General features: G+C 36.5%; 1 pseudogene; it reads left to right on the top strand.

Annotated features, from left to right (window-relative positions):
* Positions 1-10,984: 10,984 nt before the first annotated feature.
* On the top strand, positions 10,985-11,795 carry LOC127983512 (cytosolic phospholipase A2-like; annotated as a pseudogene).
* Positions 11,796-13,697: the final 1,902 nt, after the last annotated feature.

Below are 13,697 nucleotides of genomic sequence, written 5' to 3'. Positions count from 1 at the left end.
ACATGTATATAAACGCAACATATGTGTTTTGAACAAGCCTTTTTAATTATTAATATTAAAATATTATATTAATAATATATTAATTATTATAATTTTTTCATTAATCTTCTCTGTCATCCACGTGTTTTTTTCCTTTACTTTTTTCCCTTTTTTTTTTTTTTGCGATCACCAGTTCAAGTTCATATCGCATATCAGGAACTGCTTATGGGATTAGAATCCCATATGCCTCCTTGTGGCAGAAATGAAGGCCTCGACCGCACAGTAGGTCCGCTATCAAGACAAACCTTTCATCGGGAAAACATCACTCTTTCTTTATGATTGTTAGGCATAATAACAACAATAATAATAATAACATTTGAAACATATAGAAAAAAAAAACATTTGCCTATGTAACTTTTTAAATCTGTATAATAATGCTTTGTAGTGCTTTATAATAGTGATTTTTATAGCCTGTATAACACATTTACTAATAAGGGACGATACTGCTGGACGACGATGAGATTTTATCATCATAGTAAGCCTATTGTAACGCTTCTTTTATTTATTTATTTATTTATTAATTAATTAATTAATTATAGTCCGAGAAGCGCACTCTCTGCACTGAACACGACTGATCAACACTCTTCCGGTTGGTGTGCACCCAGCCCAGGGTAAGATGAAAGGTGATTACTCAGTCTGTTAGCAGAGTTGTTTACTGCAGGCAGTCGTGCGGAGCTCGGGGTAAACATCAACTCTGTTTGTAACATGCTGTCAGTTTAAGGGAAACGGAATGTTTTAAAAAGTTTTCATAGTTTCAGAATACGCTGTTTAAATGTCAAAAGGACATCTCCGTTCATAGGACTTTGAAGTTAAACTGGGGCCGGTTGCACCAGTTAGACATAAAAAAAAATCTGGTTGTAAGCCTTAGCCTACTCTGGGTTTTGCAACGTCCTGCTTTATCATAAATATTTACACCTGTTGCACAAACTGAAACGACGCACTTACATAACTGATACGACTATTAATATAGAACTGAATTGCTCAAGACATAATATACACATTTTTTTTTAAGTCTTTCTAATTCTATATGTTTTTCTGCTGTCATGTCAGATGTAAGTACAACAATTTCGTCGTGTGTTTGCGCACCGGGCGAATAAAGCTGATTCTGATAAGTGAAGCCACCGCGCAATATGAATTGAGTAAACATTTCCAGCTGATAATTTATTTATTATATTTTTTTGCTGTTGTTGTTATTTTATTATTGTTATTTAAAGTAACAAAAGCACAAAACGTATTGTGATTAGGCTATTGGAAGTCAGGCACGCTACAATACTTCTAAGCATTTACACTGTCCTTCCAAGAAAGATGTCAAATGGTTCAGATTCTTTTAATAATGCCAGTTATATTTTACTGCATAATTATTACATTCTGTATTCAATTACTGTCGATACAGTGTGGCAGGCTATAGTCTACACCGAGCTTCGCGATTGATATCGCTTATCCTGCCGGATAAGAAATAAACGTTACAGTTCACCTCTGCAGTAATTAGCTAACAAACATGAATCCTAAAAATGAATAATGTCGGAGCAAATCATAACTTTTCGCTTTATACCTAACTCTGACTAGGCGTAATATTTAGTCTCAGACGTGGCACTACGCTGAGATGGTGCAATGTGTATATAGTAAATTCTTTGCACGATTTAAAGCGCATTTTACGTTCAGCCTAGTCTTACAACTGGATGTACGTCCAGCTGGTGCAACCGGCCCATGCATGTCTCTCACAGATCACATCTTTGTAAGTAGGAAAAACAGTTTCAGATTGTGGTCTCTGATAAAAAATAATAACAGTGTGGCTTTCAAGGTAGTAGGCTAAGCCGAAACATAAGGCATTTATCAGCAGATTGAGCAGAGATGTTTGCTGAATGGCCACTATTTTGGTTTTCCGAGAACTTCTTTTTTATTTCTTTTTTTTTAATATATTTTTAAAATTTACATCAAGAATGCTGATGTGCATTGGTGTGGATGTCATGTATCACTCATAGCCTTCCATGGACAGGTGATTGCGCTAGATTGGCCAATGCTGGCTTGAGCAAAAAACGAGCAGAAACAGAGAAAACATATAAGCAAACTTTGTTTTATGAAGTCAGGCTCTACATAAATAATTTTAAATATTAAATTTAAGAGATATATTTTTATGTTTCTGGCTAACCGACTCGAAGTGACAATGTATTGGTGTGAAGTTATGTTGCACCGACCTCCAAAAATGTACTTTATGGGCTTTGCCAATTTTATTGACATGTCCTTTTCCCCCTTTTTTAGTAAGGTGTAAATATTTTTTTTTAAAGATGTGTTCAAATTTTAAAAAGTAAAATGTTTATTAGTTATAAAGATTATAGTAACAGGCTTAGTATTAGGGGAAGCACCAGCAGCAGTAATGGTGGTGAGCTGAGTGTTCTGTGTATTTTTTAGGTTGAACTGCAAATCTCACAAAAACTCATAATAAAAGTGTTGTGGGCTGAAAATGTCACCAAGGGACCTCTTGGAAACCTGTGTTGAGTACTTATTTTCTATACTTTTTGTGTATGAAATTTAGGTACTTACAGAAGGAGGCATCGTACTTCACACTTTTAGCTACTAAGCTCAAATAGTTACAATAGATGGAAGCTCAAAATGATTGTTTCCAAACAGGTTTGCCCATGTTTACCATTGATGAATACATGTAGTTTATTGTAGCTTTAAACTCACAGTATGTCAGGTTATACCACAAAAAAACAGACCAATGTTCAACCTCAAAATGTCTCTTCATATTTAATATAGATTAATGTTTTTTTTAAACTTAATAAATTACACACTTCCTAATAGCAGTACATTGAACTATCATGCTGCTTTAATAAGGCCTTGCTATTTCCATCTCTGTGTAGTAATTTGAACCTTCCTTCAAATCTTTTATGTTGATTAGGCTTTTGGAACGCACTGTTCTTAGTAGTGTACGTACAGTCAGTGACATGGTTTCTGTCTCTGGTTTCCAGCTGACATTAGTGAATGCTAACTATGCTGTGGATACATTTGGACAAACAATACTGGTGTCATTTCTTATAGGAAAATTAAGTTTCGTCTATTTGAGGAGCACTTTCTCTTTAAGAAAGTTTTAAAAGGAAAATACATCCTATCATATTTACTTTTTATAGTACAATAACTTATACTGTATTTTGATTTATATATTATATTATTCTGTCATAATGTAAGAACTCTCCTCTTCTGCTGTTGTCACATTTGCTTACTATTTCTTCTCTCCCTGCCTTCTACGATTTCTGATGTGGATTGTGGTAATGTCTGTTATTGTCATTTCACATATGACCAACGTATACTTAGAACTTTCCTTGGAGGAGTGTTATGTATAATCACAATCAACAAAACTGGCTTCTGTGAGTTGTGTATAATAATATATATATTTTAGTTGAAGTGCCACAAATCCGACTTTTTCCACTGTTCTCAGCTGAGCAATATACCTGCAATTCAATCTGGATCTGTGCCCTAAAGAAAGGCTCTATAGACAACACCGGTATGACAGAGTCATTCTGGGCATCAAGAAATTGTTGCACACGGAGGAACCTTCCCACTTCACTTCCTCTCCTCAAGTACCACTCATTCATTGACTGCTTCCTCAGAATTCATTGACTGCAGCTCAGATTTCTAGATAACTTTAGGAAAGTCATCATCTACCAAATAAGAAAGCAACATTAAGTAGCCGTAACAAAATATAAGAAATATTTCAACATTAAAGCTTTTAATAATGGTTTTGTTTTTTTAATGTTCTCAGGTGGCCTGCATTACCAAGTTTCTGTTTTCTTTGGCACATTTCTTATGCCTTTACTGGTTCAGTATTGGCTCAAAGTGAAAATGGACAAGCTTCATATCTAAAGAGGAAATGTTAGTCAGAACTCATCAGCTCTTCTTCAACAGAACTCATAGGGCTTGTGCAGTACAGGATGATTTCATAATCAATCAGTGAATAAAAACATGAACCATAGGTGGGAAATGACAAAAGTTAAACTGCTTTTATGCATTTAAAGCATTAGTTCACTTCCAGAATAAAAATTTCCTGATAATTTACTCACCCCTATGTCATCCAATATGTTGAGGAAAACATTCCAGGATATTTCTCTTTATAGAGCATTTCAATAGGAGCCAACGGGTTGAAGGTCCAAACTGTTTCAGTGCAGCTTCAAAGGGCTCTACACAATCCCAGCCGAGGAATAAGTGTCTTATCTAGCCAATCATTTTGCCAGATAATGCACTTATTCCTCAACTGGGATTCTGTGGTCAAACAGTATATAAATTTTTTTTTTTTTTTTTTAGAAAATGACCATTCATTTAGCTAGATAAGACATTTATTCCTTGGCTGCGATTGTGTAGAGCCTTTAAAGCTGCATTGAAACTGCAGTTTGTACCTTCAATCCGTTGGCACCAATTGAAGTCCGCTATTGAGCAAATACCTGGAATGTTTCCCTCAAAAACATGTTGGGTTTTGCATGTAACCATGGTTCCCCGGAGAGGGAACGAGACACTGCATCCTCTAGTGGACACTTTTGGGGCTGCCACCAGCAGGGTCGGCGTCTGAAGCATTTGTGAAAATACTCCAATTCTATTGATCCATAGAGCCTGTGACATCATGGATGACTTTGGGAAAAGAAATGCGATGCCACGATACATGCCTGTGCGCCTGGTGGGAGAGCCCCAAGGAAGTGACAGACATACACCAAACCTTTCCTCAGAAAGGGGCCAAGCCACTGATGCCCAGGGCCAATCACATACAGTAGATGGCAGTAATGGGGAACCCAGTTTCAAATGAAAGCGGGACATCCAAACCAAGTTAGGAAAACAGCTATCCACAGCTATCCAGCTATATACCAATACCTTTCCCACAAAACTGCCCAGACCACAGAGAGTGGGCTATCTGCTTACAACCTTAACAGGGGAGATAGCACAGTCTAGGCAAAGGTTCAAGGAGACTGCTACTTAAAAACCCTAAGCTGGAATACATCTATCCTTGAATAGCAGTTTCCTAGGCAAGGATTCAGTGCTTACTTGAGAGAGCTTATGCCAAGGGAAGCCCCATTTAGTCACAGAAGCAAGGCAAGAACACATGTGCCCTTAGAACACTATAGTCCAGAGCAAAGTAAGATTGAGCTGGAGCATAACTTTTCACAGACAGCTTCACTCTGAGCAGGGGAAGTTTATTTATATCCCTGAAGAGGGGGACCGTCTATTCAGCCCAAACGTAATATGCAGGATTCAGAGGGACCACCCAATAAAACATACACAGAGACCTGGGGAGGCAGGCTCCTAAACCTAAATTGCTGAACACAGGTAGGGACATTGCCCTCATAATCAAGCTCGGAATACAACTGTCCTCAACTATGTTCCAAACTACAGTACAGACCAAAAGTTTGGACACACCTTCTCATTCAAAGAGTTTTATTTATTTTCATGGCTATGAAAATTGTATTCACACTGAAGGCATCAAAACTATGAATTAACACGTGGAATTATATATGGAATTATATACATAACAAAAAAGTGTGAAACAACTGAAAATATGTCATATTGTAGGTTCTTCAAAGTAGCCACCTTTTGCTTTGATCACTGCTTTGCACGCTCTTGGCATTCTCTTGATGAGCTTCAAGAGGTAGTCACCTGAAATGTTCTTCCAACAGTCTTGAAGGAGTTCCCCGAGAGATGCTTAGCACTTGTTGGCCCTTTTGCCTTCTGTCTGCGGTCCAGCTCACCCCTAAACCATCTCGATTGTGTCCAGGTCCGGTGACTGTGGAGGCCAGGTCATCTGGCGCAGCACCCCATCACTTTCCTTCTTGGTCAAATAGCCGTTGATGCCTTCAGTGTGACCCTACAATTTTCATAGTCATCAAAATAAAGAAAACTCTTTGAATGAGAAGGTGTCCAAACTTTTGGTCTGTACTGTATGTTTAGTCCTTCGGATGATACTATAAACAGACGTCCTGACTCTTTGTGGTCATTAAAAATCCTAGGATGTCATTCGAAAAAGAGTAGGGGTGTAACCCTGCATCCAGGACAAAATTTCTAATTGGCTTTTGACCCTCATGCCCTCCTAATTAACGTACACTGATAGGCTACATCACTCTGTCGCCTCTCCACCAATAAGTTCAGGGCGTTCTGGTGCAATATGGCTGCTGTTGCATCATCCAGGTGGATGCTGCACACTGGTGGTGGTTGAGGAGATTCCCCCTTTCATGTAAAGCACCTTGAGTACCCAAAAAAATGTTATATAAATTTAACCAATTATTATTATTATAAAATATATAATATAGGGCAGGGATTCTCAAATCTGGACCTCGAGATCCACTTTCCTGCAGAGTTTAGCTCTATCCCTAATCAAACGCACCTGAGCATGATAATCAATGCCAATCAATATCTTTGGGATCATTAGAAAATCACAGGCAGGCGACTTTGAGCAGGGTTGGAGCTAAACTCTGCAGGGCATTCAACCTCCAGGTCAAGATTTGAGGAGCCCTGATATAGGGTATGCAGCTCCCTCAGATCTGATAACCCAAAAGCCTCTCCACTAGAGGATGCAGTGCAAGCTCCCTAGAAGAGGAACTTTAATTCCTTTTTGACTGAAGAAAGAAAAACATGAACATCTTGGATGACACGGGGGTGAGTAAATTATCAGGAAACCAGTATTCTACAAGCGAATTAATCCTTTAAATGGAATGAGACAGGTCACTTAGTCAATACAGTTACACTGCAGTTAGAAATGCTAAGGATCTGGAGCACAAACTCAAAGAAACTTTGTTCACATCTTGTTAGCATAAATATGATTTTCTGAAAGTATTACCAGTGTTACCTGGTACACATTTTATGTTCTTAAAGACACAGTATAACAGAATTAGTGGCTTCTATGCTGTGACGCACATGATGTGAAACAAGTAAAAATGTAGTGCGCGATCTTTGTTCAGCCTCTCAGAACTTGCAGCCGATTGTAAGAAAAGGGGCGGGGTCTAAGTGATGTCCAGTATACATCAGCAGAGAGGAGTCCGTTGTTTAACTGGAAAGGTGATTTATAACTTATTTTAATTAAAAATTTAAAAAAGGAAAAGAATGCATGGATAAATCTTTTATAATCAGAAATATAACTGACTTTCCAAGAGCATGCAGAAGTGAAATAATTGAACTACACATTAAAACATTTTGATTACTTTTGAATAAACTTTAGACAAGTATTGTATTTTTATATTTGTCACATATTTGTGTCAAAATGTAATTATAACTTCAAGGATGGGTTATTATTTTCTTTATGACATCAAAAATCCATTTCTATTATGCCAACTAATTGTGTAGGGTAATACTATACCTTGGAAATATACAAAGACCATTATCAGCTACATTGTTGTCAGTGTGTTTACTGAATGAATAAAGGGGGATGCCATTTATAGTAGTCTGACTTGTTGAACTGTCTGGGGAGAACCCAACTGCGTCAGTAAATAAGCATAAAAATGTGAGCAAGTATGTATAATTTTTTTCAGTTCAAAGAATTTTTATTGTTCTTCTAAATCCCAGAGAAAGCCCTGAAGTGCCAAACATTTTAGTTGTTTAAAGGTTTGTCTGTCAGTCTGTAACTGAATATAGACCGCAGACATTCTCTTAATTATGTTGCAAATGACTGAACGGGTCATGCCTCGTGAGCTGTTGCTAGCTCTTTCTGGTTTGAGAAATAAAGAGTGGAATAATGTTCTATAGACCTTAAGTAAATAAATTAAGACTAAGAACAGATTTACATCACAAGTAAACCAATTTTAATGCTCATGGCTGTTTTAATAGACCCTAAATGGACCTATTTATTATTAGCAGTTTTTTCAGACATCACATTTGTCACAGGTATTTTGTTTTTGGTATATACATGCATCAGTGCAAGTGGTATAAATCAGTACAGTGAAGATTTTATTACTAAATCAAGCAAACTTCATTTTTCGCAAGAGCTCACAAATTTTCATAATTGCCGCAAATTTTCTGCAGAATTGGGGCTTAGATCCCATGACATCATCACAATGCACGTTCAGTCAGAGATAGGTTGTTTCTCAGTTCCACATGGAATGAACAGCCTTTCCAGATTATCTTACTATAGGCAGATGAGAGGGTCTGTATTACTGACTATTGGAGAAAGCGTAATGGCTAACTTGGATCATGTGTCCGCTCATTCAAAATTCAGTCAGAGCTATACGACACTCAATCACCTTTAACTGAAACCATAGGAATAAATGAGATTTGCCATAAGCTGAATCCCACCTGTCGCAGAAAGCCAGTGACTTCTCTTATGAAACTGCATTTTTTTTTGTGGTAAACTCTAAAGATAGTCCAATCGAGAAGTTTTATCTAGTGTAAAACATATTGAAGATTAGCAGATAAACTGTCGATTCATGAAAATGATAAGCCATTCCATCTAAAAAGCTGTTTATTCAGCGTAGTTACTCTGGTCTCCTTTTCCCACATACTGCCAGACCGGAAGCGTTAGCTTTAGCCGTTATGCTTTTTTGGCTAATGGTTGCAGGCTTGCCTTCTAGTGGCTTTGGCCTTACGTTCTCATCATGATCAATTTACAAGAGCTACATTGGAAAAATGGAAGCAGAACGAATATGTGCTATTTGTTTGGCCTAAGCAGCGCAGACGTCTGCTAGGGCCGGAGCCACGGGCTGATCTCGATCACGTGACACCGTTATACACAGTGCTGAGAGATACAGTGAAGAAAGTATTCCAATTCACTGCAGAATCAATAATATCTCTGTAAAATCTTGTGAGAAGCATTCAAATTTGGCACAGAATTATTTTAAAGCTACATATATATGAACAAACGTCACTGATGTGGAAACCAGAAAAAACATTGTTCAATTAACACAAATCACCACCATTCACCATGGATTTAAAAATACAGAGGATCAACTTGTGGCGGAAATGATCTAATGGTTTTGAGAGTTTTTAAATGCCACAACTTTTCCCAGCACTTCAAAGATTTAAGTATTATCAAATGTATGTATTGCCTCCATTTATAAAACTAAAAGTTTCATGATGTAGGAAAGCAAACACTTAAAATAAAAAAGACAATAAATAACCACTAGTAGATGGCAGCAGAGAAGTACTTATAGGCTTATTAGCCATTTTCACTCCCTAATATATATATATATTGTATTTATTAAATTATATTTAGACATTATGTATCACAGTAATAAAAGTTATCTCAACTACTTAGACAGCACAAGTCCATCTATAATATGTCTGCTAAATATCTGAGAAACATCTGCTTTGTAATCTGATAAATGTCTCAGAAGCAGTTTTACATGTATTCTAATAAATATCTATTTGACATCTGACAGGAAACATCTTAGAGATGTAATGCGCTTTAAAAAATACATCTTGCATATGTAAATGCTGACATCTCCAAGATTGGGGTGAGTGCTTTACTGTCAGGTGCTGGTGCCATCTTCTGTAGAACTTAATGGCACTAGTGTCCTCAAATGTTAGTCTGGAGCCCTACAATGGTTCTCGGAGTAAGAAAAGGCATAACAATGTTAGAAGAATGTTTTTTTGTGGTATATTTTCACTGCAAAACAATAAGAAGTAATTTTAGGCCCCAAAAATCAGTAAAGTTCCATGAAATCCTGGAGGGACTGATAAATGCAGCTGAATGAAAGCAACTATTCAGACACAGAGACATCAAGGGAATCACCCTCACATCACGTGTCATTGAAGTACTAAAATAATCCTAAGAGACAGAAAGAGATACAAACCACTCCTACATCAATAGACTAAAACTGTGGTAACTGTCTATACCTCAGACTTTGATTAATCATTTTTGTCTGAAAATGCATGTCAATTATATTCAGGCTCACTCACACAAAATAGCGTATGTACAGTATGTTTTGAGCAATTCGTTTAGTTGATTCATGCATCTGCCTTCGTCAAAAGTGACATGCATCAACATTCTCAGGAAGCTGAAATCTGAAACACTGCTTTCGCACATTGCCAGAAACTATTTGAAGTATGCAATGTCATTATGTTTCTTAGAACTTAGCGTTGGTCTGTTGTCCAAAATTATTAATAATCTCTATATAATTAACCTCCTGTTATTCTTGTTATTATTACTGTTTATTTGTTATCATGGGCATGTTTTGCTGATTTTTGTTGGTTGTGGATCCATTTCTTTTGTGGTTGTGTTTTGATTGGCGTGTTTTAACTGACAGATTGGGTGGAGTTCAGTCTGTATGAGATCAGAATGGCTAAATATGGACCCTGACCTTTAGGAAGCAAGCAATTCAGGTGTAATGTGGTCAAGAAGCATGAAGAGAACCCTCTTTACTTCTTTATGAGTACAGACTCTTTGTTTTCTGGATTTCTCTTAGTAGTAAGTAGAGAATCATGAGAAGAAAGTGTTCTTCTAGAAATAGTGACACCATATAGTTGGAATCTTCACAGTCAGAGTCATATCACCTGATTTAAGGGTGTTGGTTCAGTCATTTACAATAATCTCATCCTTACTATATTGCAATGCAAGAAAAATGTGTGTTGTAATTCAATAGCACACACTCAAAATGTAACTGTGACCGTAAAGAAACATTCTTTGAAAGGTGCACTGCCTAGATTAAGTTTCACAGCAGATTTAAAGGATATTTTTTACAACACTGACAAAGTTGTGAAGCCCACATCACATGCAAACATCCTGGCACACACATTCATACTGGGATGATCTGAATGATTGTGATATTCTCAGGTAGAGAAAAAATATAAAGGCAGGTACATATTTGCATGTGTAAAGTCATATTTGCATATAAAGAAAATGTACACTAAGAAAAAAAAAGTTTATGTATAAAATATTATTTGGAAAATATTACAATAATCATATCACATTTATTTTTATTAAATCATTTTTGTATATTGTAAATTTGAATAATTTTTTTTTAATATGTAGGCCAGCAGGATGCAGAGCATGGTTAGGTCTCTCTTCAGTGACTCTTTTTAAAACACGACCAGGTAGAGCAGGAAAAGTACACAACTTCATGTTGATCTTAAACCTCAACAATGCTGTGCCACTTTCCCATTTCACAGAGACTGCCAGTCCCATGGAGGATGAGGTTGATGTGGTCACAGGTAAAAGCTCATGTTTTTAAGTGTCATTTAAGTTTATCCTCAAGGATATTATTGTTATTTTGTTCCTTATTGTTCTTTTTTTAATTTTGGATGTTTTCAGACCCATTTGAGTTTGTCTGTATCTATGAGCCATTAGACATAAAGAGCAAGAAAATTCATGTGGTGGAGAGTGGCTTGACCCTTAGCCTTCCTTATCCTGATTCGAAAGACCTCATTATCTACTTAGACTTTTCTGCCTAACCGAGTGACTCTAGTCCTCTATTTAAGGTTAGTACTCGGGCTAGTGTTATCGATTTATAATGCGTAAAAAAAATAAAACTCAAGTAATTATCTGTATATCAATTTTGTAGCTTAAAGAACCTTTTACATGCACAGACAATATGCATGCCACATAGGTTTCGTAAATGATTGTTCCTTTACTTCTGCTAGCTGAAAAATGAGCATGAATGAACAACCTTCCATTGCCGAAGATCAACACAAAGGTGTTTGATTGGGAGGGAATGAAGGAGTGTTATGCATTTAAGCCCAAACAAGGAGAAAACAACTGCCCTATTATTATCAGTTTTGTCCTGGTCAACATTGAATTCAGGACGTTCAAAGCTCCAGGTGTGTGTTCTTTGTGTTTACGTCTGTGTACTTAGGGATTTTTTTTTAATGGAAAAAGTCAGCTCTGCAAATGCAGATTTATAGTCAATTCCAACAAATTCAGGGAATTTGGTTGTTTCTGGAGCGTCCTTATCTGTTTACACTGTGCTGTGATTTGCACATTTGTTGTGTAGTGAGGATTGCGTTTGACTCTTTATTGAGCTGGTTGATTTACATTCCTGTTTATGTAATGCATAAAGTGGGCATGATTCTATAAAGTATGAATCTCTACAGCTTTGAAAAGTTAATTTGGATGTTTTAATTATAAGATGTGAGTTCAGCTCAGATACTTTCTGATTTATGTTTTTTTTTATATTAGCACATAAATTAGATTGATAGTACTACTTCGCTCTCACAGTTTCAATGGTAAACAGTATTTTAAAGAATAACATTTGTATTGCATTAATATTTTTAGCTGATTTCAATTTTGTGTGGATTTGTTTGATTCAGTTTCTTTTGCTTCATGTTTAGGCTTGTTTATGCAAGTCAAGTTTTTAAATCCCTCATCATTGTTATTATCTTCATAAAAAGAAGGCATAGAGGACACTATCTTGAATATAGGAAGGAGACTCCATCTCGCTGCTCTGCCTCTCTTTCTCTCAGTCAAGTACAAAAAAAAAAAAAACTCCTGAAGAGGGTGTCCAAAAGACAAGCATGCCAATAAGTATGCGGAGTATGATGGCATTCTAGCCACAGGAAGTTGTCACACATCTCATCATGGAAACACTTTTTTAAACTGAAAAACAACTCCACAAACTGTGAAACCAGATGATCTGGTCTTCTAAAAATAGAAGTGGTGAGTGACACAATACAATGACCATTTACAGTCTAATTGTTGACATTAAGTTGTGCAGGTGCTTTAGTTTTTCTCTAAATTGTTCTGTGAACTTTTATTGAGATGCATAATGTCTATTTAAAGTGCAGATATTTACTACTTCTCGTTAGTTCAACCCCAAATACATTTTTGTTATCATTTACTCACCCTTATTTAGTACTTTTTTATTCTTCTGCAGAGCATAACCTATATTTCGAAGGTCATTGTAGTCCAAAAAACATTTTGACCTTCACTGTATAGACGAACAAACACTTTTCTAAATGTGTTATTTGGTGTTCTACAGAAGTCAGGTTTGGAACAACAGGGTGAGCAAATGACAACAGAAGTTTCATTTTTGGTTGAACTGTCCAATTCAATACAAAATTATCCTTTGATTATAATAACTAATTACCAATCCCAACAAAGGATGTGACCAAAAGCACCTTTGGGCTTTTGGTGTGGTTATGTTTTAATGGCAACTGCTAAAACAACATCATAAAAGTCCACTCCTGATTTATGTTTTATGAACCGAGGGAGTGCCTCAACAAAAGAGCAACATCCCGGGCTACAAAACAAAACATGAAACCATGGCAATGTCACTGCTATCTTGCTTCATTTGGTTATCGCTTGGATGGAGAGGTAATATTTATTTTGAGCTGTATCATTTCCCTTTACTGCCCATTTGTATGTGAGGAGTGAAAGGGACAACAAAAGTAGGTGCTAGTTAATCCTCAAACCAACACTTCAATATCAGGATGACATTATGCTCCTTTTTTTTCCCACACAGTACAATGGTAGATCATGAAGTATTTTATATAACAGTACAAACATAGTAAATATGCATTTTAGTGTCTAATCATGGCACAAAAATCATTCTTACTGCATATGTTAAGCATATGTTGTATAACTGAAACCACAGTATATCAGCACTTCAGCATACTGTTATAGTGACAAGTAGGCCATTATGGAACTCTGCAGTTAGTAAACTAAATTAACCAATCTAATGATTGCATGTCTGATAAACTGCACCTAAAAGGTTCTTCTGAAAGGTTCCATTGTTCCACACACACTCTTAAAATTCTCA

Source organism: Carassius gibelio, chromosome B20, assembly GCF_023724105.1.
Source record: "Carassius gibelio isolate Cgi1373 ecotype wild population from Czech Republic chromosome B20, carGib1.2-hapl.c, whole genome shotgun sequence".
Lineage (NCBI taxonomy): Eukaryota > Metazoa > Chordata > Actinopteri > Cypriniformes > Cyprinidae > Carassius > Carassius gibelio.
Note: the sequence above shows the minus strand (reverse complement) of the source record. Positions and strands in the feature narration are given on the sequence as shown.